Genomic DNA, 7,578 nt, shown 5'->3' on the forward strand with positions numbered 1-7,578 from the left:
TTTTTAAAGTACATATATATATATATATGTATATATACACAAACGCACATACACACACAGATTCTTACCCTTACCACTTTTGCCCCAGAGATTCTGATCCAGAAGCTGAGGGTGGGGGGTCCCCCAAAAGTGTATTTTTGAAAATCCATCGAGGCTTAAACAAGTTGGGGGAGCAGATTTCTAATCCAAGCTGTTTATTGTGTAGGTGGGAAAACAGAGACCAGGAAAAGAAACAGAGACACAGTTCTGGGCAACCTCGAAGGACTTAGCTCCCTGACTCTGGAGTCTAGCCTTGCTTCCTGCGTCTCAGGAAAAGAAACTTCTCTGGTGGGAGGTCTACCATCACCTCGCTCCCAAACCTACACCGCCTCGCATGTCCACGCGCGGTCCCCCCGTCCTCCTGCCTCCTTCCTCCTCCCCGGGCCTGAGGATCTGTTCCCCCGCAGTCCAGACTCCATCTTCTGCTTTCCCAGGGACCTCCCGGTCTCCATCTGTGCATCTTCTCTAGTCCGTGTTCGGCTGCTCTTTCTTCTCATGGGACTTCTAAGCAAACTCTGGTCTCTGTCATTTAAAGGGAACAACAGAAAACCCTTTCCATCTACGTCGGTTGGGTCCTCAGGGTAGCAATGGCCCGACCTGGTATCCCCACCCTGCTTTGTCACTGGCGGGGACGCCCGGGAAGGGTGTATCCCCGGCTCCAAGGTGCTACAGGTGGAGGCTGATCGCACTCCTCGGGGCTCATCAGCTCCTTTCTCGCAGGGAGATCCGAGCAGGGCATCGGCATGGCTGCCCCCGGCCTCCACGTCCCCTCCAGCTGCTGCCCCATCCCTCTGCTCCCCATCACAGCCAAATCTCCCCCCAAAGCCATCTGCTTACCCACCTTCATTTTTTTCTTTTTTTTTTTTTAACCTCTCACTCACTGGTCAGTTGGCTTCAGTCTGCTTTTGGTCCTTAGCATGCCAAGCACCAAACCTTTCCTTAGGTTAACAGTGAAGGCATGCTTCTCCCCTTAAGGGGCACGACCGTGTCCCTTCTGCTGTCTCAGGACCGGAACATCCTCCCATGGCCCTAGCCTAACTAAGGATTCTATTACTGTGTAACAGGGGAGAAAAAGTGCCGGGAACAGTTACCGTTTCTGCTCTAGTCCTTGTGTTACCTGATATCTCAGAAGTGTTTCTTTGTTTTTATTTTAATGGAAGCATGGTTGATTTACAATGCTGTGTCAGTTCAGGTGTATAGCAAGGTGATTCAGGTATATATGTTCTTTTTTTTTTTTTGGCTGCACTGGGTTTTTGTTGCCGCGAGAGCTTTCCTCTAGTTTGCAGAGGGCAGGGGCTACTCTCTAGTTGCGGTGTGTGGGCTTCTGATTGCGGTGGCTTCTCTCGTCGCTGAGCACAGGCTTTAGAACTCGTAGGCGTCATTAGTTGCAGTTCCCGGGCTCCAGGGCACAGGCTTAATTATTGTGGCCCATGGGCTTGGTTTCCCCACGGCCTGTGGAATCTTCCCAGACCAGGGATTGAACCTGTGTCCCCTGCAGGCAGGACGGGTGGATTCTTTACCACTGGACCACTTGGGAAGTCCTATATATATATATTCTTTTTCAGATTCTTTTCTCTTACAGGTTATTACAGAATATTGAATAAGTTCCCTCAGAGGTGTCTGATATTCTATCAGTGTTTTGGCTGTAGTGGAAGATGCAAATCCAAGTTACTCAAAAAGAGGAGTGGGTTTTTTTTGTTGTTGTTGTTTTTTGGCCTCACTTAGTGAGAAAGTGAAAGTGTTAGTCGCTCAATCGTGTCCGACTCTTTTCGAGCCCATGGGACTCTAACCCACCAGGCTCCTTGCCATTTCCTCCTCTAGGGGATCTTCCCAACCCAGGGATCAAACCCAGGTCTCCTGCACTGCAGGCAGATTCTTTACTGTCTGAGCCAGCAGGGAAGAGGGAAGGCCGTTTGAGGATTGGTTAATTCAGCGGACGGACACCACCAGGGACCCAGGTCTACTCTGCCGTCTTCAGCAAGCCGCTCCTCCGTTTGGCGGGTTTCCCTTATGACTCAAGATGGTGGCCTCAGTTCCGAGCAGCTCATGCATACAACGATGTCAGAGCCAGAAAAGAGGAAACATCCCCACCTTGTGTCCTATTTTAAAAGCTGACAAGACTTTCCTAGAAAACCCAGAAGAGAAATCCCCTCACGTCTCACTGGCCAGATCCAGTAACTTGCAGGTCGCAAAGCACGATTGGCAAGTAGATGCGAGCCCTCGGCTCAGTCCTAGCCTTTTTCTCCATCCGTACTCCCGTCTAGGAGACTTTGAACAAGCTCTGGGTGTGCAATTTATTGGTTTTGAGTATACTCACAGAGTTGTACAACCATCACCATTATCCAATTACAGAACATATTCACTACCCCCAACGAAACCCTGTGCACATTATCAGTCAACCGCTTCTCCCCCTCCTTCCAGCCCTTGGCAGCTGCTAATCTACATTTTATCCCTATGGATTTGCCCATTTGGGGACATTTCCTGTAAGTGAAGTCCTAGAATATGTGACCTCTGTGTTCTGCTCTGTTCACTTACTGTAGTCTTCAAAGGTCATTCATGTCGTAGCATGGATCTGTATTTTATCCCTTTCTATGGCTCAGTAATATTCCATGTATGGCTATACCACCTAAATGAATAGAGATATTCCTATCTAGAATATGTAAAGAACTCTCAGAACTCGACGTTAAACGAACTGAACATACACACACACACAAAACCAATAATCCGATTAGATGATGGGCAAACCGCAACAAGACGTTTCACCAAAGGAAATATATGAATGGCAAGGAGCACATAAAAGATGTTTAACATCACTAGCCATTAGGGTGTTGCAAATGAAGCCTGGGATGAACCATCGCCACACACGTTTCAAAACTGCCAAAAGAAACAGTGACAGTACCAAATGCTAACAAGGATGTGGAGAAATCGAATCCTTCGTGCATTGCTGGTGGTCACATACAATGGTCCAGCCCTCTGGAAAATAGTTTGGCAGTTGCTTTAAAAACTGAACATATTAAAAAAAAAAAAAACAACTGAACATATACTTGATGTACAGCTTAGGTAAGAAGAAAGTGAAAGTGTTAATCGTTCAGTCCTGTCCAACTCTTTGTGACCACATGGACTGTAGCCCACCAGGCTCCTCTGTCCATGGGGTTTCTTCAGGCAAGAACACTGGAGTGGGTTGCCATGCCCTCCTCCAGGGGATCTTCCCAACCCAGGGATCGAACCTAGGTCTCCCACATTGAAGGCGGATTCTTTCCTGTCTGTGCCACTAGGGAAGCCCAAGAATACTGTAATGGGTAGCCTGTCCCTTCTCCAGGGATCTTCCCGACCCAAGAATCCAACTGGGGTCTCCTGCGCGACAGGCGGATTCTTTACCAGCTGAGCTACCAGGGAAGCCCGGAGGGTTCATGGGGCTTCTCTATACATTTCTTCTCTTTTTTAAAAAGTTTATTTATTTGGGTCTTAGTCGCGGTATGTGGGGTCTAGTTCCCTTGCCAGGGATTGAACCTGTGTCCCCTGATTGGGATCACAGAGTCCTAGCCACTGAACTACCAGGGAAGTCTTTCCCTATACATTTCTTTGTAATTTCCTGTGAATCTATAATTAGTATTTAAAAATAAGACATTTTGTAAAAAAAAGTCATAGATGTCTTCCAAAAGCAATACAGATTACCCCTGCAAAATAAAAGCAAAAAAGTTTTTAGAACTTCTCAAAATCATCACCTTAAAAAAAATCATAAAAAAAAAAGTCATCACCTTGAGGTGTTAAAATGGGTTCTGACAAGGGGTTTTCCCTGGTTTGAGAAATGACAGGTGCCCTGGGGGTTGATTCACTGACTTACCTTCTCAAAGATCCTATGGCGGAGGATCTTCTCAAAGATCCCTGACCGTCCAGTGGTTAGGAATTCCAAGCTTCCAATGCAGGGGGCACGGGTTTGATCCCGCGTTGGGGAGCTAAGATCTTGCATGCCGAGGGGTGAGGCCAAAAAATAAAAAACAAAAAGATCCTTTGGAAGCAGCCAGGCTTGGCTGAATAGTAGGAAAACCTGGTGTAAGATGCGTGAGAAGACCTCCACAAGGGCCCCAAATTCTGGAATGCCTTTCCCGAGTGGAGCGCTCTTCTGCTCTTCTGCCCCCTGGGAGGGTAGTGACATCCCAAAACTTTGATGATTCCATTTACAGTAGTCATGAAAAGAACTCCTAATTCGTTTCTTCTCTTTTTTTGGCCGAGTGGCCTGTGGACCTTAGTTCCCAGACTGGGAATCAAACTCAGGCCCATAGCGTTGAAAGGGCACAGACCCTGAACGAACCACTGGCTGTTGCTGCTTAGGCGCTCTTTGAGACCCTGTTGACTGTAGCCCGCCAGGCTCCTCTGTCCATGGGGTTCTCCAGGCAAGAACACTGGAGTGGGTTGCCATGCCCTCCTCCAGGGGATCTTCCCAACCCAGGGATTGAACTCACATCGCCTGCACTGGAAGGCCGATTCTTTACCCCTGAGCCACCTGGGAAGCCCCTTAAATACTAGACCACCAAGGAATTCCCCTAAGCACCTCCAACAGCCCCGCCTATTTGGAGGAAATCTGTTGCATTAAATCATACAACGGCCCACATCACCCTTTCTTCTTGGTGTGTTTTTCTAGGCTGAAGTGGGAGTCCGTTGCAACCCATTGTTGGGAAATGAAAGTCCCATCGTGAGAAACGTTTGCACGGTGACAAAATGCAGTTTCCACAGAATACGCAAAAGTGAAATCAGAGGATAGAAGAGACGTGCCCTGTATCACCCCCTTGAGTCACTGAAATTTCATTCTTTGATCTTTCCGTGGACTTCAGCCAGGAGCATGTTTGGGGTAGCACTTTTGCTGATGGAGAATTTTGAATGACCAGAAGTGAAGACCATTATGTTTATCCAGCCCTTTATTTCAGAAGCAACCTAAGGGTTGCTGAAGCAAAAAGATCCCAAGGGATGTGCCTTGTGTTGGGCGACCAATGGTGCTGAGGAAGCTTCTGGCAGCAGCTGCCACATTCTGAGAATCAAGCAGGCCCTCTTGGCTAGAAGCTGGATTTTTTTTTTAATGAAATATTTAAAAACTATTTTATTTTATTTTTAAGCAGAAAAATACATTTAACAGAAAATTTACCATCTTAACTAGGTTTTCTTGTTTTGCTCTTTTTTTTTTTTTTCTGGCTACACCATGTGGGGTGCAGGATGTGGGAATCCGATCTTAGTTGCCCAACCAGGGCTTGAGCTCATGTCCCCTGCAGTGGAAGTGCAGAGTCTTAACCACTGGACCACCAGGGAAGTCCCATCACATATACCTTCTGACCCACAAGTCCACTTCTCAGAATTGATCCTAAAGAAATACCTAAGCAGATATGGAAAGATAGATGAACAAGGAAGTTCTAGTGTAACAGTGGGAAAAAATCACAACCATCTACATGTTCAGCATGAAGACATTGGTTGGATAAATTGTGGTTACCTCTGTATAGTGGCATTCTATTCAGCAATCAAGAAGAATGGAGTGATTTTCAGCATGAAAAGTGTCCTCTACATCTTATGAGAAAAAGCAGATTGTGGAACAGTGTAAAATATGATCCCCATTTAAGTTCATGTTTAAAATAATCTTTTGGAATAATTTTAGGTTTACAGAGAAATTGCCAAAATAGTACACAGATTCCTATAAATTCTTCACCTAGTTTTCCATAACGTTAAGAATTTTACACAACTACAACACATTTGTCAAAACTGAGAAACTAACATTGGTGCGTTAATATTAACCAAACTCCAGTCTTTATTTGAATATACCACGTTTCCACTAATTTCTTTTTTTTTCTGTTCCAGGATCCAATCTAGGACACAACATTGCGTGTAGTAAGTGTATTTTTAAGTGATTTTATATGCATAGAAAAAATGTCTGGAAGGATTCATTACAAACTGGTAACAATAGTTGGGGTGGGAGGAGGTGTATTTCATTTTCCCTTTAGGCACGTTTTTCTTTTTTTGCCACACCAAGAGGATTGTGGAATCTTAGTTCTATGACCAGGCCCTAGCAGCGAGAGTCCTAACCACTAGACCACCAAGGAATTTCCAACACTATTTTTTAAGGTAATTTTTAACACTCTGTAAATTAAAGCCAAAACATTGTACAAAAATCCATTTTTCTTAGCTGTGATCAAGGTGACATACTCAGGGACTTCCCTGGTGGTCCAGTGGCTAAGATTCCACGCTCTTGATGCAAGAGGCCCAGGTTCAAAGCCTGGTCAGGGAACTAGATTCCATATTCTGCAACTAAAAGTTCATATGCTGCAACTAAAGATCCTGCATCCCTCATGCCACTAAAGAATAAATTAATAAAGATCCTGAATGCCCCAACGAAAACTGACAATCCCACACGCCACAGTTAAGACCCAGTGCAGCCAAATATATATAGATACACACACACACACACTAAAAAGTCACTCACTCAGTCAAGTGGGCTATAAATGTTGTACACAATTTGACACTTAATAATGAAATAGTGAAAAGTTTTCCAGATCAGCTTGCTCTTTATACCCCTAAATCTCTCTCCATTTCTCCCACTGCACAAAAAAATGTGCCAAATCTCAGCCCATCAGGGTCTCTCCAGCTAAAGTCTGGCTACAGAATTAATTAATGTCAGTGTTGTGTGTGTGTGTGGCAAATCTCAGCTGCTCCATAGTTCTCACTCTTCTTAATCACACATCAGCTAGTTTGTCTTTCCAGGGTGACAGGTAGAAAGTCCTATTTTTAAAGCACCTATTGAGTATCTAATGTGAATAGTTGGGGGAGACAGGCATGTATCCATAAATCCTAACCCTTGTTTGTATTGAAATTATTTATCTGGGCATGTCTACCCCCAGTCCACACACAATTGTGTGGTATTGACTGAACTGACTTTACTGTAAAGTATCAGAGAGACAGTAAAGGTTAGAGACAGAACAGGAACTGGAGTCCAATCAATCTGCAATCAAATCTTGGTTTGGGTGTTCCCTGACTGTGTGACCTTGGGTACCACTTGTCTGAGTCTTAGTTTGCACATCTGTAAAATGGGGCCAATGACACTTCCCTAGATGGGTATAAGGATTAGGGTACTCAGCCTAGTCCCCATGTATCATGAATACATGGTGAATGGTAACTATTTTTATTATAGCTATTTTATTATTATTAATGTGAGTGCCCTTAAAAAGTCACTTTTCTCTTATAATTTGTGTTTTTTTGTGAAGGGAGGACATGGGGTTGTATTTAGGAAATACCCTTCACCTCACTCTGCCCTGGGATGTTGTATTTCCTTCTAAATGTCTTAATTTTTGTTCTTTCACATTCAGCTTTTTAATCTCTCTAGAATTCATTTTTATGTATGAGATAGAAATCCAATTTTTCCCCCATATGGATAATACTTGTCACAGCTCCTCTCACTGAGTGGTCCATCTGTTCCCCTTGTCGTGTATCATATTTCCACATATGCAAGTGGCTGTTTTGGGCTGTCTTGTCTATTCCACTGTACTTTTTTTTTGTCCTAAC

This window comes from Muntiacus reevesi, chromosome 2 (assembly GCF_963930625.1).
Source record: "Muntiacus reevesi chromosome 2, mMunRee1.1, whole genome shotgun sequence".
Taxonomy (NCBI): domain Eukaryota; kingdom Metazoa; phylum Chordata; class Mammalia; order Artiodactyla; family Cervidae; genus Muntiacus; species Muntiacus reevesi.